General features: G+C 37.9%; 1 pseudogene; it reads left to right on the plus strand.

Moving 5' to 3' along the window:
- Positions 1–24,549, plus strand: part of LOC114651509 (retinoic acid receptor RXR-beta-A-like) — a 285,453-nt pseudogene that overhangs the window by 233,172 nt on the left and 27,732 nt on the right.

The following is a 24,549-nucleotide window of genomic DNA, read 5'->3' on the forward strand; positions in this document are numbered from 1 at the left end:
TCTTTTGGATAGGCAAAATTGGGAAAGGAGGAGAAGGACAGCATTACTATTTATTTATTCTTTCTACCACAATAACAGTAAGTGCCAACATAACAATAGACTTCACAGCCAGTGTAATTTTATAAAAAAAAAAAAAAAATTCAAACAAGTCAGCTCCACTGTTATTAGCAACGGTTATAGAAGCTAAAGACAACAAAATTCTACCTCAAACTTTTTGCCAAGCATAAATTACTGTCTTTCCTAAGAAAAATAAGAACTTACTACAATGCTCATCATGCAGACCAATCTCACTCCTGAATGACATTAAGATACTCTCCAAAATTCTGTCTAGAAGGACTGACAAAGTGCTTCCTTTTGTAATATCACAAGACCGAACCATATTTATTAAAGGCAGACACTTAATTTCTAATCTTTGATGTTTAATATAACCAGGGGGCTTTGCCCCCCTGCTCACTTCGCTCACCATCCCCCATGTTTGGTTTTCCGGATACACACTTAAGATTTTTTTTTTCTTTGAATTGTTGCTGTTTCATTAGTTTCACTTTTATTTCAGAACTTATGTAAAAACAATATTTGGAATCTTTCGAGTCCCAATATGCTAAATCTTTTAAATGAAGTCAGTGAGACTTGTTTAATGATTTTGTACCATAATTCAGAATAGGTTTCTCTGTTTGGAATTTCAGCACAGATAAAGCGATCTACATCATCAGCAGTTAATAATTTTTTCTGCAAAGTAACCAATAAATGCATGTGAGGTAAAACACGTTTTTGAAATTCTCTGACTTAAACTTCAAAACCTTACAATATTTACATACTTCTGACATATCACCTGTGTCCATATATTCGATCTTTATTCGCCTTTTAGTTGTTTCTCCGAGTAATAATTTCTCTTTTTTTGCGTTAATGCAGTGTTTACTTTCTTTTTTTGACACTGTCATTTTTTTTCTGCTTTCATATTCTGTATCTTGCTCTGCATGTGTTTCGCACCTACTTTTTTTTTTTTTTTTTTTTTTTTTTGAGTCTTTTGAATTCCAGTTTTCAATATCTCTAACCTGTGTTTGGCCCCTTTGTTTTGTAACCAAATTATGACATTTTACTTTGTTTTCTACTGTCTTTTATTTCTGACCTTGCTTTGTCCTGCTTTTTTTTTCAATGACATCTGCTCCGTGGTGATTATTTACCCTTTTTCAAGTAATAATTTCCGTTTGTTTGCACTTCTGTGATTTTTACTTTCTTTTTTTTATACTTTCTAATTTTCCTACTTTCATATTCTTTAACTTTCTCCACATTTGTATCGCACATACTTTTTTTTTTTTTTTTTTTTTTTTGAGCCTTTCAAATTCCACTGCTTTCATAATCTGCTCTGCATGTGTATAGTGCCAACGTTTGTGAACGTGTTTATGAAGTTCTACTTTGTCTTTTACTCTGTCTTTTAATTCTGAGCCCGACTGGACGTGCTTTGTTTCAGTTCCACTTCTTACGGGCTGATAATTACTTTCCTTATTTTCAGAATTTGCACCTAGATTATTTTTCTTTTTTGCTCTTTTTTTCTTTCCAACACTTTCGAGTCTCTTTTCTCTGCGCTGCTTTCTTCTTCGCTTAGTCGACATTTTATTTATAACGTATTGTCCTTGTATGCTTTATATGCATGGAAACCCTGGATCTGTGTGTGCTCAAATCCTTCACAAGACTAAATGTTTTGCTGCCCCGTTGTCTTATTTGATACTAATTGCAAGTAGGGTGTGTCTTGCAAGAATCTCATGTTCTACGTCATCACGAGACGGTCCTGGGTCAATCTCTCATATTTTAGGTCCTCGCGGGTCTTTTAACTGTCTTCCGTGATCTTAATGTGAAGATCACGTCTCGACGCCCTCCTGTTTCTCTCCAGGATTTTTTTTATAATAGAGATACGTTCACCCGCCAAATCTAAGACTCCAGAGATCTTATTGTCTTCGGATACAGAAAAATCATTTGATATGGTTGAATGGGACTACCTGTTCATCACACTGCACAAATTTGGGTTAGGTCCAAATACATGTACTGTATACAAGCCAATGCAAAATGATACTACCTTTAAGACACAAATACACCAACATGTTTCCAGTTTCCTTCTGTGCACTTGTGTTTTAAAATGTATTTGCAAGTTTTTCTCACATTTTTAGACTGCTACTAGGATCAACTTTTTAGACTCTGGGATGGGAAGGGATGCAGTCCCATCCAACATTGGCTAAGATATCATGCAGGCCTCACAAAGCATCATGGTGTGCTAGCGGAAAGATTTTGTTTTAAAACAAACGCATGATGAATTTCCAGGAAAATATTCAGTGAACACATTTTTTTTTTTTTTTATAAAAACATGTAGCGAACCTACTTTTTGACAGCGTTACAAGCCTATATTGTTTAAGATATTGTGTTGCTTTTAGTTTCATATATTTTAAATCATCAATTTGTTTCTACAGCCAGGAACTTCTGAAGTAAAATTTGTGGTTGAAATATTATGGTTTGGGGCTACCTTGCTGCATCGGACCCAGGGTTCTCATTGTAGCAGACTGTGCTTAAAGATAATATGAGACAATCTGTCAGAAGATTGAAGCTTAGCTGAAGGTGGACCTTGCACCATGACAATGACCCTAAACATTGAAGTAAATCTACCAAGAAATGATTGAAAAGAAATAAATGGAGGGATCTAGAATGGCCATTCAAAATCTGGATCTAAATCCAATTGAGATAATATGGGGAGATTTGAAACAGGCTGTGCATACAAGGTATCCCTCACAGTATGTCTTGCATTATGTCACAGATAAAAACATTCTGTGTGGGGGAGGGGGGAAACTTCTCCCATTTGATGTTTGTGAATAGTTGGCAGTTTTAGGGAACACCTACTTTAGGTTGTTTCTGCTTATGGGCTAACACTAGCTATTAGGGCTCGTTTATACTTTACGCTCAGAACGTGTACGTGCACCCTTTCTAGGCTGCCATGAGTTCCCAGCGTTCATGTGATGCATCCTCTGAGCAGGTCCTCAGAAATTAATGCGACGCTTGCACAAAATTAGCGGGCGGCGAAGTGTGATTAAGTTGGAACATGATGTCAGTCTGTGTTTACTATCTACATGTGACAGAAAGCCTCTATGCGGATCCTAGTAGGTTTGATGTGCATGCTTTGATGTTTGATGAATGGTTCATTGTGGTGAAGCAAAATGCGGACATACAGATGCATTCGTGGTGGATTTATATTCAAGCGTTGCATATTCCCGATTGTAATGACACGATACATTTTAAAAGGCTCACATACCATCTTTTGTGCTGTCTTTTTTTTCTGGGGCTTCCTCCTCACCTGACAGCAGTGACAAACAGCAATAGATCACCACACTGAACACATTAAATGTACGATATTCCAACTCTCTGCACATTTAGAATCCTTAGATTTATACTTGATATCACTTTCATGAAGAAATGCATTAAAGTATGTGTGTTACATGAAAAGGATCTCTCCCTCAAGATATCAGAAAAGGAGTGGAAGGTAGCAATGCAGAGAATTCACTCGAGCTCTATATGCGTAAAGCATACTATTATTCAACTAAAAATTATATATCGAGCACATCTGTCTCACTTAAAATTGTCCAAAATGTTTACAGTGCAAGATCCAACCTGCGAACGCTGCAATAATGATCCAGCCTCATTGGATCACATGTTTTGGGCCTGCACCAAATTAACATCATTTTGGGCCAAACTTTTAAATGCCTTTCAGACAGCCTTGGTGTCACAATCCCTCCTAATCCACTAAAAGCTGTGTTTGGTGTTCTTCCAGATAGGCTTAAAGTGGAGAAGGACAAACAAACTGTAATTGCCTTTACTACACTATTGGCACGTAGACTTATCTTGCTCAACTGGAAGAATCCTAACTCTCCCCTTTTAAGTCAGTGGGTAACTGATGTTATATATTATTTGAAATTGGAAAAAATAAAATTCTCAGAGGATCTGTGCAGAAATTTTTCAAAACCTGGCTGGATCTAATCAATAACATTTTAGAATAAGCTTTTAAAGCACTGAGGAAGCAGATTCTCTCCCTGTTCTTTTTTTTTTTTTTCTTTTTCTTCTCCATTGATCTATATTCACTTATTAATTAAATTATCTATTTACTTATTTTCACTAGGTTTAAATTTTTTTTCTGCTGCTCATGCTCTCTTTCTCAGGGGTGGGGGTTGATTTGTTTTCAGTCCTATTCTTGTAAAATTGATCTATGTGTATGGAATGTTGCATGATTTCAATAAAATTAAAAAATAATAATAATGAACACTGTTAATAATTACACACATGGGGGTGACACGGTGGCGGAGCGTTAGCGCTGCTGTTTTGCAGGGAGTCGCGTTGCTGATATTCCCTGCCTGGAGTTTACATGTTTTCCTGCTGGGTTTCCACAGTGTGCTTCGGTTTCCTTCCAAAGATATGCAGATTTGGTGCTAAAATGACGCTAGTGTATGTGTGTGCTTGTATTCACCTTGCGATGAGCTGATGCCTCGTTCAGGAATTGTTTCTACCTCGTGCCCAATGCTAGCTAGAATGGACACATCCCTGGATTGATGGATTTAATCATTAAACATCCTTTTCAAAGATATTGCGGTAAGATGTCATCGGAATTCAATGTGTGTTCTAGGCAATTCAAAACATAGCGAAGCTGACCCTGTTCTCAACATGATAATATCTTGCACTGCCACCTAGTGGATTCCTCCAGATTTACATAAAGTACGCGTGCAAGTATAAACAGTACAATGCTTGCGTAGCAGGAGCATCCACTGCAGCATGCGTCGCGTTGCGTGAAGTATAAACTCAGCCTTAGAGCCAAAGGTGTACTTACTTTTTCCACAAACAGAAATGGCATGTTGTCCAGCCCGCACCAATTACATCGCCTTTACCTAAAGGTACTGTTTAAATGAAAATCAAACTTTGATATGTCCACGTAGAAAAGAAAGAGTGTGCTTGGTTTTTCACGTGACTGAGACTTGCATGACTTGGCAAGTCTTATTATGAATAAAAAGACAACAAGATCACATTTTAGAAGCTATTCATGTAGAAAACCACAACCTTCCACAGGTTCTAAATGCATCTTCCAGGCTTTTGACAAATATGAATTATTAGTGCAGCTCTATTACTGAATTCACTGCAGAAAAGGTATGTGTTATGAGCTGCAGTCGTGTAACAGTAACAGATTCTCATGCAAACCAGAACACAATTTTTTAAAAATATGTATTAAAATAATGAAAATTAATAGTATTTATGGTACTTTTTTTTGCTGGTATCAGTTTTGATGAGTTTTGGCATATGTTTACATAATAGAAACTCGTACTACAGTAGAGTGAGGTTGCCTTGTATTCCATGACCAGTTAATGATTTTAAAGAACTGTAGAAATGATTTACTCTCTTCAAAAAGCTGTCCTTACTGGAGCTGTCAAAATAACAGTATATATATTAAGGTTTGAATATATTCCAACATATTTTACAACTTCTAGGTGCTACATGCACATCTATTAAACTTTTCATTCTTTTTATATTTATATCTTTTTATTAATATAAAAACCTTGATTCTCATGCACACAGAGTAATATGCTGTATTACCAAAGACAAAGCAGAGCAAGGTACATTTCACACTACCTGTAATGCACATAAGAAACCCAGGAAAAATTGCTTGTAATTACTCAAACTTAAACACGGTCAGTATGCTTTTTTTTTCCCCAGTCTGCTTCTTTTTGAGGTCATTTTCCTTTTATAGAAGTATATAGGAACTTCGACTCTACATGTTAAACAAATGAAGCAGCTGAGTGTTCTGAATGTTGCATTATATTGATCTTTAAGTATTTTCTCCACATAATTATTTACAGTGACATGCAAAAGTTTGGATACCCTGGTGATCTTTTCATCTGCTCAATTAATGGTTCATAGTAACAGACATTTTAAGGGATCCCATCCTCTTGCATGCTTCTGTATTTTGCAAATGTCTTTATTCATAGAAGCCAAGAAAAACTTAAAAATGAGTGAGAGTGTTTTTCTCAGGAAACAACTACATTACCAAAACATGCACAGCAACATTATTAAGGAAGACTATAGAAGTTTAGGCAGTTGATAAGGTGTATGGAGCCTGACTTGATACTTTTTAGCATGGGATGGAAATTGATTAAGGAATAACATACTAAACTAATCTTGGTTTCTGTTTTTGCAGTTATTGTTTTATATTCAAAACCCAGTTTTTGCCTTTGAATAAGACTTTTTAAATATATATTGGAATTATAAATAATAGTGACATTCTATTTCGCAGGTTAGGATTGTGGATTATGGGCAAAAATGTTGCCACAAAATATTTCAAATCTGATGCCCAATTTTGTATTTTGAATCCAGAAGTCAGTTAAGGCTTATTATGTTTTAACATTCAGTGCTCAGTAACATTTAGAATTAGGCCTGGGTAAAAATATCAGTTTTCTGATTCATTATTTTTTATTTAAATGATTCAATATCAATTCTTAAAGTCTGAAGATTGATCTTGTGAATCTCTGTCCTGCTCAGTTACTATATGTAGGTTTTTGCTTATCTTTGTTTTTTGGTATCCAATTCAGTAAATGGCGCTAATGCACCTGTTAAGGCTTTCTACGGAAAAAGAACTTTCTTTGCATAACATGTTGTGTCCTTTTTAATGGAAATAAGTGTCTCAGATGCTTAAATCAAATGTGTGGACTTACTGTAGATTGAAATGGTGCTATGATACTGAACAACTGGATAAAAGCATAGCCATATGTAAGCAGCGCAGCGCAGAAGTTAATTTTTGTTGTAACACAAATTTGAGAAACCACTTATCCCGACATCACACCGAAGCCTCGTCTCCATCGACATCCAAACAAGTAGAGCCTAAATAATCTGTGCTGGAGATACCGTTTAGCTGCAAGCTTCTGTTTAATTTACCTTCTGCAACAAAAAAACAGCAGAATCTGTAGCATTTTTTTTTATCTGTAAATATAAGAGACACTAAAGAGAACAGACCCTACAATGTACCTCACCCGGCAAAGCTAGCAGGCAGCTGTTGGAATTTTTTTTAGAGTATCCTACGAGACAAAAGTGAGTGTGTGCTCAAAGCAGTTGACTTGAAGTAGCTTTATAATAGTGGCATTATCAGTCACGATGGCCGGTTGTTTTTCTTTTATGTTCCATTCATTCAGTGACGCTGTCAACAACCATAAGCTCTAGATACTTGTTTTAAAATGCTTCCTTTTTATCGGAGGACTGTCAGAACACATTTTTGAGACTGATTAATGTGACAGCTATAAGCAAGCAACTGAAGATATGTGTAACTTATAGAATTACAGAAAGACACAAGTCTTTTCACTGTATCTTTAATTTCAACTAATTCAAGATTTTTTTAAATGTCCAATAGAGGAATACAGTGGGGCAGAAAAGTATTTAGTCAGCCACCAATTGTGCAAGTTCTCCCACTTAAAAAGATGAGAGAGGCCTGTAATTTTCATCATAGGTATACCTCAACTATGAGAGACAAAATGAGAAAAAAAATCCAGAAAATCACATTGTCTGATTTTTAAAGAATTTATTTGCAAATTATGGTGGAAAAAAAGTATTTGGTCAATAACAAAAGTTCATCTCAATACTTTGTTATATACCCTTTGTTGGCAATGACAGAGGTCAAACGTTTTCTGTAAGTCATCACAAGGTTTTCACACACTGTTGCTGGTATTTTGACCCATTCCTCCATGCAGATCTCCTCTAGAGCAGTGTTGTTTTGGGGCTGTCGCAGGGCAACACGGACTTTCAACTCCCTCCAAAGATTTTCTATGGTGTTGAGATCTGGAGACTGGCTAGGCCACTCCAGGACCTTGAAATGCTTCTTATGAAGCCACTCCTTCGTTACCCGGGCGTTGTGTTTGGGATCATTGTCATGCTGAAAGACCCAGCCACGTTTCATCTTCAATGCCCTTGCTGATGGAAGGAGGTTTTCACTCAAAATCTGACGATACATGGCCCCATTCATTCTTTCCTTTACACGGATCAGTCGTCCTGGTCCCTTTGCAGAAAAACAGCCCCAAAGCATGATGTTTCCACCCCCATGCTTTACAGTAGGTATGGTGTTCTTTGGATGCAACTCGGCATTCTTTCTCCTCCAAACACGACGAGTAGTTTTTTTCAGTCTGACCATATCCTTAGGATTTGGATGATCCTCTTCTGGATCATCCAAATGTTCTCTAGCAAACTTCAGACGGGCCTGCACATGTACTGGCTTAAGCAGGGGGACATGTCTGGCACTGCAGGATTTGAGTCCCTGGCGGCGTAGTGTGTTACTGATGGTAGCCTTTGTTACTTTGGTCCCAGCTCTCTGCAGGTCATTCACTAGGTCCCCCCGTGTGGTTCTGGGATTTTTGCTCACCGTTCTTGTGATCATTTTGACCCCACGGGGTGAGATCTTGCGTGGAGCCCCAGATCGAGGGAGATTATCAGTGGTCTTGTGTGTCTTCCATTTTCTAATAATTGCTCCCACAGTTGATTTCTCCACACCAAGCTGCTTACCTATTGCAGATTCAGTCTTCCCAGCCTGGTGCAGGTCTACAATTTTGTTTCTGGTGTCCTTTGACAGCTCTTTGGTCTTGGCCATAGTGGAGTTTAGAGTGTGACTATTTGAGGTTGTGGACAGGTGTCTTTTTATATTGATAATGAGTTCAAACAGGTGCCATTAATACAGGTAACGAGTGGAGGACAGAGGAGCCTCTTACAGAAGAAGTTACAGGTCTGTGAGAGCCAGAAATCTTGCTTGTTTGTAGGTGACCAAATACTTATTTTCCACCATAATTTGCAAATAAATTCTTTAAAAATCAGACAATGTGATTTTCTGGATTTTTTTCTCATTTTGTGTCATAGTTGAGGTATACCTATGATGAAAATTACAGGCCTCTCTTATCTTTTTTAAGTGGGAGAACTTGCACAATTGGTGGCTGACTAAATACTTTTTGCCCCACTGTAAATTTTGTTGACAGTTTAGTTGAAGGGTGTCAGCATGGAGATTCATAACACACAAATAGGTTATTGAGTAACATTTATTATTAAAGAAGCAGTATTTGATTATTTTATTATTATTTACAAGATGATATAGATGTTTTCTAAAGGATATGTCATTGCATTCTGTTAAAACAAAGAGCCTGTGATGATGTGGGTTCAGCTCCACGCTCCCTTCTAACTTTTCGGCAGCTCTTGAACCCCACACCATCGGTAATGTAACCGGATAAGGTGGACAGTGAGGACACCAACGAAGCAAGGGGAAAAGGTGCAAAGTGCAGAAATGCTTTTATTTAAAACAGTCAAAAGCAGAAAGTGTTCAAAACAAGTGCAGTGCTTCTAAAAGTCAATAGATAATCCATTAAAAACAGTGAAAATGTGGAGGTTAAAATCCAATAAATTCATTAAAATGAGGTTCAAACAATGGCGCCCTTAGCTGGCGGCTCCCCTGCTTTTCTCATCCAGGCCATGCACCGGGGGAGTCTCCCTACCTGTAGCTGACCTTCTCTTAAAGGTCTGGTTGCCTTTCAGTCCCTGGCTCCGTAGGGCTCTCACCAGACCGAGAGTTCAGTTCCCCAGCGACCAGGGTGCTCACACTGGGGCTTCCACCTCCCAAGCCTCCGACTCCCGCTGCCTTGTGCAGCGAGCCGTCCTTGATCGTGGTCACTCCTGCTCCTCTGCAAAACTCAACAGGATTTTTCCCAATCCGTTTACCCCTGGGTGCTAGCCAAACTCCCCGCTAGGGCTCACTTCTCCCAGCTGCCTTTCCTTCTTACAGCGAGCCTGCTCACTCACACCAGCTCCTTCGCATCCTGCCTTTTCTCCTTTTTAACCCCCGTCATTTTCTTTTTTTTGTTTTTTCTTCCATCCCTCCACACTCATGCTTCTCCTATTTATAATGGGGATGTGGCACAGGTGTGGCGATTAGCAGCTCCCGGCATCAGTTACGGATATGGAAGATTCCTCACCTGTGCACTTAAGTGAGGAAATGCCCGCACCACATCACGTTCGAGAACCGCTCCGGCCACAGTACCATGCCCCCTCTATAAGCTGCAAGTGTGGCAATTATTTATTTAAAAAGTGGTCTTTTATTCAGAGCCACGGCCCCTCTATACCACAGCCCTATAATACGTGTGGACCCTGATGTGTACATATGTTAGTTAAATAACTTACTTATAAATTATGGTGAATAAGAATTTAAGTGCAGTGCCCCCCAAGATATTTTGTTCCACATCTTCCACATACTGATGTTAACTGTTCATATGTTATAAAGTTACTATGTAGACACCCTTCAAATAAAGTGTTACTGAAATTTGTCACAATATAATAATGTTCTCAATGCATCGTTAAGTAATTTCTAAAAAAGCCACTACTTCATATATATCAGTGCACTCTACTTCAGTCAAGGTAAAATCAGTATCAAATTGAATCAGGCATTGTGTATTTCATTTGATTTAGAACATCAGTGCTGATACCCAGCCCTAATTAGAATTCAGCATTACAGAGCATAAATTAAGATAACAAAACTCTAGGTATTAAACATCTTTTCGCAATCGCTGTAAAATCGAGCAGTTGTGTGTAAACATGTTTCAGTACAATTTTCAGACTTCACGGTACCATCTTTATCTTGGTCAACTGAAATAGAAAAGAAAAGAATAGTTTAAATTGAATGTAAATAAGACAGGAGGTACAGCATAGTAGCCTCATGTAGTAAACAATTTGTGTAATGATTATAAAGTGAAATCTGCTGTTTGCCATAAAAAAATATTGTCTTCTATGTTGAAAAAACATTTGAGGGGTTTAGGGGATTACGTTTTTGCTGGTAACAAGAATGCACAGGCACCATTTAGCTGTAAGAGACAGTCTGGTAAATAGTGATATTGGATCTTCCTTTGAGTTGGCAATAATAGCCAAAAATAGTTAACATGAGGAAAATAAATATTAGAACATTAGAACACTCTAGACGAGAACAGGCCATTCAGCCCAACAAAGCTCGCCAGTACTATCCACTTATTTCTTCGAAGAAAACATCAAGTCGAGTTTTGAAAGACCCTAATGTCTTGCTGTCTACCACACTACTTGGTAGCTTATTCCAAGTTTCTATCGTTCTTTGTGTAAAGAAAAACTTCCTAATGTTTGTGCAAAATTTACCCTTAACAAGTTTCCAACTGTGTCCCCGTGTTCTTGATGAACTCATTTTAAAATAACAGTCTCAATCCACTGCACTAATTCCCTTCATAATTTTAAACACTTCAATCATGTCACCTCTTAATCTTCTTTTGCTTAAACTGTAAACGCTCAGCTCTTTTAATCTTTCCTCATTATTCAACCCCTGTAGCCTTGGAATCAGCCTAGTCGCTCTTCTCTGGACCTTTTCTAGTGCTGCTATGTCCTTTTTGTAGCCTGGAGACCAAAACTGCACACAGCACTCAAGATGAGGCCTCACCAGTGCATTACAAAGGTTGAGCATAACCTCCTTGGACTTGTACTCCACACATCGTGCTATATATCCTAACATTCTGTTAGCCTTCTTAATGGCTTCTGAACACTGTCGGGAAGTCGACAGCTTAGAGTCCACTATGACTCCTAAATCCTTCTCATAAGGTGTACTCTCGATTTTCCGACCGCCCATTGTGTATTCAAACCTAACATTTTTACTTCCAATGTGTAATACTTTACATTTACTGACATTAAATTTCATCTGCCACAAATCTGCCCAAGCCTGTATGCTATCCAAGTCCTTCTGTAATGATATAACAGATTCCAAATTATCTGCTAATCCACCTATCTTGATATCATCTGCAAACTTAACCAGCTTGTTACTTATATTCCTATCTAAATCATTTATTTATATATATATATATATATATATATATATATATATTAAAAATAGCAGCGGCCCTAGCACTGACCCCTGTGGAACACCACTCTTAACATCGGCCAGTTCTGATGAGGTTCCTCGCCAATTCTGCACCCATCTACAAACATCACCCTGAACTCCCACCTCTTTTAATTTGATGCCCAACCTCTCATGTGGCACCTTATCAAATGCTTTCTGAAAGTCCAGATAAATAATATCATATGCTCCACTTTGATCGTATCCTTTTGTTGCCTCCTCATAGAATTCCAGCATGTTGTTAAAACACGACCTCCCTCTTCTGAATCCATGCTGACTGCTTAGAATAACTCCTGTCCTTGCCAGGTATTGCTCGATCTTATCCTTAATAATTCCTTCCATTAATTTTCCTGTGATGCATGTTAAGCTTACTGGCCTATAGTTGCTTGGATCTGCCCTGTCACCCTTTTTATATAATGGGATGATATTTGCCATTTTCCAGTCCTTCGGAATCTGTCCAGTGCACAGTGACTTCCTAAAAATATGCGTCAAGGGTTTATATATGTACTCACTAGCCTCCTTAAGAACACGAGGATAAATATTATCTGGTCCTGGTGATTTGTTCGATTTCAGCTTATTTAATTTGAGCAGTACTTCTCCCTCTACAATTTCCAGATTCCTCTGTACCTCCTTAGTAGTCCCTGTTACTTCTGGGAGGTTATCCACTTGCTCACTTGTAAACACCTCAGAAAAATGTAAGTTTAAGGCATCCGCTATTTCACTATCTATCTTTTAATTCCCCTTTACTATTCCTGATGAACTTGACCTCCTCCTTGACTGTTCTTTTACTACTAAAATACTGAAAGAATCTCTTAGGGTCTTCTTTCACCTTATCTGCTATATTCCTCTCCAGCTGTCTTTTAGCCTTCCTGATATCCTTCTATTTTGGATGGTAGTGATAATTATTGCTATATACAGCAAATGTATATTTGTTCTGCAACAAAACATTGGCTGTTTGATTAAAATACAGTGAAATAGAATGTACAGAAGCCAGAACTCCACCAAGGATTGCTTTTTATTTCAAGTAAACTAATGAAAATGAATATACATAATACAAAAGTTATGTGTTGTTTATATGCTTACATATTTACCCTTAGCAGTATTTAACCTAACATTTCTTTTATTCACAGTTGAATGTAGTGTGGTGAAGCACATATATACAATGCCATTATTAAAGTATATTTTAAATGTTATTCTGCTTTTGCTCTGAGAACTTAACATTTGCTTCTTCTCTGTTGTTAGCTGGTTAGCCCCCCAATCCACCAAACCCCCCAATCCACCAAACCCCCCAAAGCAATACATCCAAACCATCCCCACCAAACCATAAATGTTAACTTTTATTTTGAACTATAGCTTGTAATTTTTGTCGTACTCTGCCAAAACTTCAGCTAAGCATTTACTAAATTTATGCAGCTCTTAATTAACCTCTGAATGCACAACCTACCTTCATGCTTCATGGAGCAAGACATTTTAGAGCTGTGCATAGGATTTAAGTTTTTAAGTGGGAAGGATGAAAGTTTTACAACATATGTGGAAATAGTTTAATAAAATGACTCCTACGCAGCCATCTAAACTAAAAAGAGGAAAAAATGACCCACCAAATAATTATCAATAAATTTAGAATATTCAGTAATTATCATTACCATATTATTGTCCATGCTTTTGTCTATGTGAAACTTAATGCTTTGTGTATACTCCCTTCAATCCTTATTTTATACTGAAGTGTTTGTCCAGTTATTTAAAATGAAGTAGTTTTCTGTTGCTACATGTGTAGGCTGGATTGGCATGATTTATTCTGGCCATGCCTAAATTTCACTTGTGGTCAATTATTTATTTTTTATTTGTTTGAAAGTGTAGATACATTTATAAGATTTTAAGAAGGTGCTTTTACCATGGTGTTAACATGAATGTGAATGTTTTTTTTTTCTGAACAGTTTTTAAGTAGGTTTTGTCTTTTTTTTTCCATATGATTATTTATAATGATTTATTTAAAAGTTATTATTTTTTATGCACGTTGTAACTGCTAAAATTTTGTTTTAGCTTTGTAAGTTCAATGACTCCCTTAAAATAAAAAATAAAGGCAGATAAGGAGGTTTGGTAATGCAGTTGTACAAATTAAAAATTCAGATGGAGGTAAGGTTAATGAACATAAAGTAATAATTGTAACAAATGTAAAATGCTATACACATTGTAATGCATTGAAATGTTTTTGATAAAATTTAAATGGCAAGCTTGGTGCACTGCATATATATATAAAAAAAAAAAAGCAAACATCTCTGAGGCTTCTTGAAATTCAAGATGAAAAACTGAAGGGCCAGATAAGTATTTAATAGAATTTTGTAAGGAATCAAAATAAAAGTACATTTGTTAAACAACTATTTATAGGAAAGCTAAAGAAGAAAACATTGTCTTTAAAAACTGACTAACTTGGGACATGATGTTTTATTTTTTTTGTTTAATTTATTTATTTATGGGGAAAAGATCCATTAGAGTGCACATCTAAGTCCAGTTTAATTACTGAACAGTAAAGTTTTGCTTTAGCAAAATGAATAAGATACCTTTCCATATACAATTTCATAAGATCAAACAGGGTTTCTTAAAGGAAGACAAATGCTATCAAACCTTTGCTCAATGGTCAATGTAATAATATACTTTAATATACTTCAATAGCTTTAGAGCAGAGGTCTCCAACAATGGTTGCGCGCAAGCTACTGGTAGCTCGCCACCCCTTTTCAAGTAGCTCGCCAAAGGGTTAATTAATCCTACATTAATTTGAAAACTTGATTTGTCAAATTAGGGGTTTTTCCAAAAATCATATCCTGATCCTTTCAACACAAAATCACGATTCACAATCTGAATTGTAATCTCTTTTCAATGTGGCATACACTTAAGAGACTATCCGGACTCAAACTCATCAAGACCTAAGTAACACTTTATTTTAAATAACAAACAAAGTTGAATTCAATTGTTCCCTTGTTCGCTAGCTAAGCGGAGTTAAGGAACACGCCCCAAAGCTGGCGAGTGAGTGAGGAAGGCCCCTCCTCTCGGCCTGTTGCGTGGATCTCGGATTTGTGCAAATAAATCGGTACCACAAGAGAACTATGATACATAGTGAAATGAGAGAAGTCGCAAAATCAACCGAAATATTCAAGCAAACTATAGAGAAAACCCCATTTAAATCCATTAAGTAGTTCTTGTGAAAAACAGACAGACATTGGATTTTATCTATTACAGTAATCCCTCCTCCATCGCGGGGGTTGCGTTCCAGACCCACCCGCGAAAGAGGAAAATCCGCGAAGTAGAAACCATATGTTTATATGGTTATTTTTATATATTTTAAGTACTTATAAACTGTCCCACATGGTTTATAAATATTCCCCGTACAGTTATACAGCATACACTCTTTATATTCTCTTAGTTATTAGGTAAGATTCGTTGAAATTATGTATGCAAACACAGTTTATATACAGTAAAACCTAAATATTATTTTAAAGATATATAGCATCTCTGATATCACATATGTTACAGCCATTACGACAGACAGGCCACCAGCAATAAATACGTACAATGCAAGAAAAATTGTATACAGTAAAATGTGGGTACAGTGACACTAAACTATGTACATGTAATAAGTACTGTACGTAGATAATTATGGTTACTCACCAACAATGACACGACGACTTGTCTGATAACGATGAGTTTAATTTTACTGTACAACAAAGGAGAGCGTTACAGCTCTTCTAAAGGAGCCTCTTCAGGCGACTGTGTTGCACCGCTATTGTTCTCCTTCTGGCAGTCTTCAATCCAAATCCCTAAAGCAGATTCCATCCAGACTACCGCTTTATCACGTCCACTTGCAACTCGTTTTGCACCCTGGTTAAAGGACACTGCGGCCGTAGATCTTATATGCTTTTCCTCCTTTTTAAATAAAAAGAATCGTGGACTCATTGATGTAGCTGTTCCCTTCCTTCAACATATCCAAAACTTTTACCTTTTCTGCAATCATTTGCATCTTCTGTTGGTGCTTGGACACGGCCCCTGAAGCAGCAGCAGGAGCACTTTAATGCTGAATGAGTGAGATGAGACTTCCTGGTTAATGCAGCACTCAGGAACCAATCAGCACACAGGAACTTAACTGTGTGCTCTGATTAGGTAGCTTCTCAGCCATCCGCCAATGAAATCAACTGGCCTAACCAACTGAGGAAGCATGTACTAGAAGTAAAATGACCCATTGTCCGCAGAAACCCTCGAAGCAGCGAAAAATCCTCGAAGCAGCGAAAAATCCGCGATATATATTTAAATATGCTTACATATAAAATCCGCGATAGAGTGAAGCCGCGAAAGGCAAAGCGCGATATAACGAAGGATTACTGTATATATTAGTAAGCCTTCAAAATAATGTGCAGTTAAAGTCTCAACAGCATTCTCAGCTTTTCTGGAGCTTAGTAGAGGCAGATAACTAAGAATCTTCACCAAGCAGCTCTGAAAATGTCTGATTTGTTTGGGTCTACATACCACTGTGAGTCTGCCTTTTCTGATATGAATGTCATGAAATCAAAATTCAGAACAAGACTGACAGATGAACATTTAAATGGCTCCATAAGAGTGAACCTAAGTGGCTACACTCCACCATACACCTGCCTCTCTTGTTGACTCTATGCATTGCCAGTCATCTCACTAACTAAAAAACACATCACACATACAACTGGACATGTAAAAACTCTTGTGAGGTGAAACAGTGACATGGAACAAAATGACAAATAAACAAGTAATATCTGTGTATTTATAATTGCATTGTTTTGTTTTGACAGCATTCATGTTTGAATTCAATGGTGTGAGATACACTAGAAAATGCATACAGACATACAAAATGCACTTGCAGGTGAATTAAATATTTTTTGTGACGTTTTAATGCAAAATGTGAGTTGTAGATACCAACATTTTATAAATGTTCAGGCAAAACAAGCTTATTCAGTTTGTGTTGAAATAAGCTATGAGAATAAATGTTAGAAAACATGAGTAGCTCTCGGCCATGTTCATTTTGTAAAAGTAGCTCTCAGGTGAAAAAAGGTTGGAGACCCCTGCTTTAGAGCTTCCAGAGGTCATGGCATCTCTAGATGTTAGAAATAGCCTTTCATAAAGCCAATACTAAGGCAAGCCAAGGCAAACAAACTCCGTATGTAGCAGTCTAGAAACGCAGTTGAACACTGAGCACTGAAGATCTAAATTCCAAAGTATATCAAAGGCACAAAGTACAGCAAAAAGACACCACAGCATATTTACGTCAGAAACTGTGGAGGACCCTCTGGATTTATAGGGCAGAGGGCAATTCCTTGTAGTGATTGGCAGGTGGCACCTCCTTTTTAGAGACCACCCACAAAACACATGGAACATAAAGGCAGCTTATGTACTGTACATAGATTATAACCAAAAATAAAGAATGATACACATAATCAACATCTGAGTTAAAAATGAACAAAAGAGAAACAAATTATGAATTTGAGTCCCACAAATGGGGTGGAACCCTGGCCGAGATAGACAGCTACCGTCCGTTCCACCCTTGCATGAAATTCGTCCATACCAACCATTCTTAATTTATAAATCCTCTAACATATGAAATATGCTTGGCATTGGGACTTTAAGGAATGTATGAATTGATAGTATATTTGCATCATTTTAACATTTATATCTCAAATTGAGCCTGATTTAATGCCTTCCTTTTATAGGTACAAAATGTTATTAAAATATACTTTCTCTTTTTCCTAATCTCACTCAAGCATTATTGGTGGTACATATTATATCACTTGCAGTAATGAACCGTTGGATAGTATTGCCACACTATACCATCCTTTAGAGAAAAAAATTAATTTTCCACACAACTGCCTAAATCTTTAGAATTTAAGAAACATATATTATTTTTCCCTAGAGTAAGAATGCTGGACATCTGTCAACCTTTCAGATACTTCAGTATCTCTGAGAGACAGTGTTTATGAGATGATTACCTACTGGGATATCGGATACCATATAGTTTTAGAAAATGGTTGAAGTTAATCTAATATGAAACATACTGCCTATTGTATGTTCAGTTGTTTTGCATCCTATTTACTGTTTATGGAAGTCTGTAAAAAACACAAAATATTGCCATTTTTAAAAAAATTTTGCATAGGAATTCTTCTATCCAAGTTTCTTTATTTTTCTTTTCAGGCAAGCATTATGGTGTCTACAGCTGTGAAGGTTGCAAAGGATTTTTTAAACGCACTGTTCGCAAAGACTTGACTTACACCTGTCGTGACAATAAGGATTGCCTAGTGGATAAGAGACAGCGGAACCGTTGCCAGTACTGTCGTTACCAGAAGTGCCTTGCAATGGGCATGAAAAGAGAAGGTAGGAAAGGTGTATGTATTTTCATTTCAGTATGTCTTGCACCTTTCTGTGTAATACTGTGTATTGTGAAAGGGGCTGAGGAAGAGAGAGAGACATCCACATACCAGTTGTACTTAAGAGGCCAGACTACCGGTGCAAAAGTGAGCACTCTTCATAAGGGATGGAGAGGGTGTTATCGATAGTGTAACAGATAACCCTTTGTCTTTTGTGGTCGTTTATAGTGCACAGCAAATATAAAAAGTTGCTAGTAACAAAATGAATTACTAGTGAGAAAGAAGGCTGCACTAATATTCTCCCCTTCTCTCTTTCTTTCTCTCCTTCTAGTTGTTCAAGATGAGCGCCAGCGCTGTAAGCAGAGATTGGGGTTGGTAGGGAGGAAAGGGAAACGAAATCAGAGGCTAGAAGCTGTGTGTTTGAATGTGAAAGTGTGAATGTTAGAAGACAACAATAAAAGAGAAACTTGGCTTTGTACGTGATACTTTAAGAACCTGAGTTACTGGCGTATTGTTTGAAGCATTATTGTGCCAATGTTACACAAAGTTGCGTTCTTGGAGTCTTGTAAAAACACATTAGACCTATTTACATTTCCTGCTGCATAAGTGCTTTATCTATTTTTGCAGCTTGTAGAAGACTAATGTTGCAACTACAGATAGGTTGCTTTTGTTTTATGTGTTTATTACATGTTGACTCTTTGAGAATCTACTTTTATGAATTGTTTATGATGTGAAATAATTATTTAGAACCAGGCAAAATAGGGTATCAAGCATCTGTTTAGCACCATTCTAAATATCACTTATTAACCAGTTTTGTATTATTTTTTTTTTATTTACAAATGAGAGAGCTGGCCAGCAAAAGTAACAGGAATGTTTTGGGACACCAGGAAGAACCGAGAAAATGTACACTATAGCTGAGGGTGTTTTTGGCATTTCATTTGGTTAAGAATCACAGTAGTTACAGATCAATGGATTATATAGCTCCCCTGATAAAGTAGGTATTCTCATTGTCATGAGCACTGCCTGAGACAGAAGCATTAGTTAATGCTTGGATTGCATCACAGTCCGTTTACGACATCCTGCAAGTTCTGAAAGATGTACCAATATTGTCATTGTGCCTGATGGCTGTGATCACAGTGCAGTCAAAATATTGAAACATTAGGTTTACAAGAGAAAATCTCTACATATTTTGCTAGTATGGAAGAGCCCTGGAACTGTTTAAAACATTTACTAAGAGGTTCTATATACACTAAGAGATTAAATTGGTAAAAGGCTTTGATTTGAAAAAAGTAGTAAAAATTAATTTACTGGCCAAAAAATATCTGTTTCCCTGTAACAAATATACCACTTGAGAGACTATATGGCACTGGAGTAAATGTAGTAAGATACAGATAAGCATTTGTAGCTGGCAGTTTTTTAAGATGGGTGATTGATAAGGAATTTTTTACACTAAATTTATGTTTTTATTTTTAGCTCTGATGATAAAGGTGGTGTCTTGTTTGATGGGGTATATTCTACCTCATTTGATGGATTACATTTATTTTGAGATTGTGAATAGTAAATTTTGTGTGATCCAACTGTTTTATACCAAACATTAAAGTTTTTTAGTTTTAATGTTTATTGTACATTGCAGGGTTTAACTTTACTTTATAGTTCTTAATTGTTACTGCTGAATATTTGACCCCTTTATTAGTATTTTTTTCTATTTAAAACATTTAGTTAATTTTCTAGAATATTTGACTTTTGGTAGGAGTTTAAACTTTTAGAAATATTAATGTTTATAATATATTTTCATATAATTTTCAGTAAGATTGTCACAAAAATGTCCTGGAATATCGTGATATTTTTAAGACCATATCACCCACCTTGAATTTTCATGGCAAACAACTTCCCAAAATCTGTTGCTAAAGATGTTGCTCTGCCTGCAAGGTTATAATATCTAGCTAAATCAATTCAATTGTAGTTCAAAGAAAAAAAAAATACATGGTTGACCAGATATGCCCAAATTTTGTTTTTTCACGGTTGACAGTTTTGAACATCCTTAGTAGAAGTGAGATCCATTCTGCTCCATTATTTCTACTTGTGTTAATTTGACTTCCTCTTACCTGATCTTCTCCACTTCAGTCATGTTTTGCCTTCTTATATACAGTAATCCCTCGCTATATCGCGCTTCGCCTTTCGCGGTTTCATTCCATCGCGGATTTTATATGTAAGCATATTTAAATATATATCGCGGATTTTTCGCTGCTTCGCGGGTTTCTGCGGACAATGGGTCTTTTAATTTCTGGTACATGCTTCCTCAGTTGGTTTGCCCAGTTGATTTCATACAAGGGACGCTATTGGCAGATGGCTGAGAAGCTACCCAACTTACTTTTCTCCCTCTCTTGCGCTGAGTTTCTTTGATCCTGACATAGGGGGATTGAGCAGGGGGGGCTGTTCGCACACCTAGACGATACGGACGCTCGTCTAAAAATGCTGAAAGATTATCTTCACCGTTGCTATCTTTTGTGCAGCTGCTTCCTGAAAGGACATGCTGCACGGTGCTTCGCATACTTAAAAGCACGAAGGGCACGTATTGATTTTTTTATCTGTCTCTATCTCTCTCTCTCTCTCTCTCTCTCTCTCTCTCTCTCTCTGCTCCTGACGGAGGGGGTGTGAGCTGCCGACTTCAACAGCTTTGTGCCGCGGTGCTTCGCATACTTAAAAGGCAAACAGCCCTATTGATTTGTTTGCTCCTTTGAAGAGGAAGATTTGTTTGCATTCTTTTAATTGTGAGACTGAACTGTCATCTCTGTCTTGTCATGGAGCACAGTTTAAACTTTTGAAAAGAGACAAATGTTTGTTTGCAGTGTTTGAATAATGTTCCTGTCTCTCTACAACCTCCTGTGTTTCTGCGCAAATCTGTGACTCAAGCATGACAATATAAAAATAACCATATAAACATATGGTTTCTACTTCGCGGATTTTCTTATTTCGCGGGTGGCTCTGGAACGCAACCCCCGCGATGGAGGAGGATTACTGTATTCACCTTCAGATGCCTGTCTTTCTTTCCAGAATTAATCTTCAATGAAAATACCTTGCTTTGTCTTTAAAATTATGTATCCTGAAATTACTGTGTATTCTCTTTGAGTCCACCAACAAATGAGGTGTATGCTAACACTACTTTCATAAATTGTTCAGCAACAGTCATCTCCTCTTTAAAACTGTAATGCAAGTTATCCATCTTTATCCTCTCATTTTTTACACCTATAGTTACAATTACTTTCTGCCAGAGGAAGCGTTTCTTTGTACAACTCGTATTAAGCATTCTAGAAAACTTTACACATTATGTACAGTGGAGCCTCGGGTCACGACCGTAATTCTTTCCAAAACTCTGGTCGTGACCCGAAGTAATTTCCCCCATAGGATTGTATGTAAATACAGTAATCCCTCCTCGATCACGGGGGTTGCGTTCCAGAACCCCCCCGCGAAAGGTGAAAATCCGCGAAGTAGAAACCATATGTTTATATGGTTATTTTTATATTTTCATGCTTGGGTCACAGATTTACACAGAAACACAGGAAGTTGTAGAGAGACAGGAACTTTATTCAAACACTGCAAACAAACATTTGTCTCTTTTTCAAAAGTTTAAACTGTGCTCCATGACAAGACAGAGATGACAGTTCCGTCTCACAATTAAAAGAATGCAAACAAATCTTCCTCTTCAAAGGAGTGCGCCTCAGGAGCAGAGAATGTCAGAGAGATAGAGAAAAGCAAACAAATCAATAGGGCTTGTTTGGCTTTTAAGTATGCGAAGCACCGTGGCGCAAAGCAGTTGCAATGAAGGCAGCAGCTCACTCCACCTCCATCAGGAGCAGAGAATGTCAGAGGGAGAGAGAGAGAGACAGATAAAAACAAACAAGCAAAAATCAATACGTGCCCTTCGAGCTTTTAAGTATGCAAAGCACACCGTGCAGCATGTCGCTTCACGAAGCAGCTGCACAGAAGGGAGCAACGTGAAGGTAATCTTTCAGCATTTTTAGACGAGCGTCCGTATCGTCTAGGTGTGCGAACAGCCCCCCTGCTCACACCTCCTCCATCAGGAGCAGAGAATGTCAGAGCAAGAGAGAGAGAAAGAAAAGTAAGTTGGGTAGCTTCTCAGCCATCTGCCAATAGCGTCCCTTGTATGAAATCAACTGGGCAAACCAACTGAGGAAGCATGTACCAGAAATTAAAAGACCCATTGTCCGCAGAAATCCGTGAACCAGCAAAAAATCTGCGATATATATTTAAATATGCTTACATATAAAATCCGCGATAGAGTGAAGCCCGCAAAAGTCGAAGCGCGATATAGCGAGGAATTACTGTACAATTAATCCGTTCCAGACCGTATGAACTGTATGTAATTATTATATTTTTTAAAGATTTTTAAGCACATATATAGTTAATTATACCATAGAATGCACAGCATAATAGTAAACTAAATGTAAAAACATTGAATAACACTGAGAAAACCTTGAACAACAGAGGAAACTAACATTGCAAGAGTTCGCGCTATAGCGCTACGAACCGCTCACTAAAAACACTTTTAAGTTTTAAGCACAGGGAAAAAAATGAACATTTGAAAAATCTGTAATTTAATAAACAACCAAGAAAAGTAACATTGCAGCAATGCACGCTACGAACTGATCACTGTAAACAGAAGGGAAGTGGAGGTTAAAATCCAATAGAAAAAAGTCTTCATTAAATACGAGGTTAAGACAATGCTCGAATCAGTCTCTTTTTAAAAACTAGCCCGGTGCATTCTTTAACTGCCTTTTCGGCCTTATCCGGCCAGCCCTCTCTCTCTCTCTCTCTCTCTCTCTCTCTCTCTCTCTCTCTCTCACACACACACTCGCTGCACAGGGAGAGGCTGAACACTTGCGGAAATCATTGGTATGCACAAACCGAAAGGGAAACTGGCTTGTTCGTATACTGGGTGTGTGGTCGTGAACAGATCCAAAAGTTTGGTGAACCTTTTGGTCGTTATCCAATTTGTACATGTTCAGAGACGTTCGTGAACCGAGGTTCCACTGTATATATTTTAGCACAAATACTCTGCTCTTCAGATTAGGCACCTTCACTATTTGGTTAGCTAGTTGAGCAGCTTTTCACTTCTGGAAAAAATAAGCAAAACGATGTAGCTCCTGAGGTGCAGGAAACTGAAGTTTCTGACAGACAAGACGTCAATGCCACCACTCCCTCGTATTGCAGTTTACTTGTAACACTCTAAAGGCAGTAATGAAGAACTGATGAAGAGGTCCTTGGTCAGTTTTTGAGGAATGAAAGTCCTCGGATTCTTTGCAGAGCAGCCTGTGGTCAAGGAGGAAAGGGGGGGACATCCCTTAAATTTTTTGGAATTGTGGTAAAGTGAGGTCCGCGGCTGATTGCTGTCTTTTAAATAAATAATCGCCAGACTCGCGTCTTCAGGTGGGGGTGGGTATGTGGTAGCGTGGTGAGAGAAGTTCCCTTGCATGATGTGGGAGCGGACAGCCATGCACTTAGTGCACAGATATAGGGTCTCTCATGACCCTAATTGACACAGGAGCTGCTGATTGCCACAGCTGTGCCAAATCTCCCATTTTATAAAGGGAAATGCAAGAGGAGGAGAATCAAAAGAAAAAAAAAGAGGAGAACAAAGGTTAAAGGGAGTAAGAGAGAGACACAAAGGCAGGAGGCATAAGGAGCTGGTGCAGGCGTGGGAGAGGGCGAGCTAAAGAGAGCGGACTTAGGAGAGAAGGCGGCAGGTAGCTTGGGAGAGAACACCTGGAGAGGAGTGTGTGGCCAACACTCTGAGGCGGCTGAATGGAGTCGCTGTTGCTGCGCGTTGACGAGGAGCAGGAGTGAACAGGAGTTTGGGATGACTCGCCGCAGAAGACTGGGAAGGCAGCAGGGGTCAATGAGGCTTGGAGGGAGAGCCCCATTGTGAGCGCCATGGCCTTTGGGGACCTAAGCCTACATCCGGAGAGGGAGGCCTTACCATAGCCATGGGACGGCAGGGACCCAGACTTGTGGAAGGTCAGCTGAATCTTTCGGTAGGGCAACTACTCTGCTGCATGGCCTGTATGGGATAAGAGGAGGAGCCACCAGTTAAAAGAGAAACACATCAGGCTTTTAGAAAAGGACAAGTTTCCTACCATATGGTTTTAAACTCGTTTTATTGGATTTATTTTTATATCGGTTTTAACCTCCACAAATGCTTCTTTTTAATTGGAT

Source organism: Erpetoichthys calabaricus, chromosome 1 (genome assembly GCF_900747795.2).
Source record: "Erpetoichthys calabaricus chromosome 1, fErpCal1.3, whole genome shotgun sequence".
Taxonomy (NCBI): domain Eukaryota; kingdom Metazoa; phylum Chordata; class Cladistia; order Polypteriformes; family Polypteridae; genus Erpetoichthys; species Erpetoichthys calabaricus.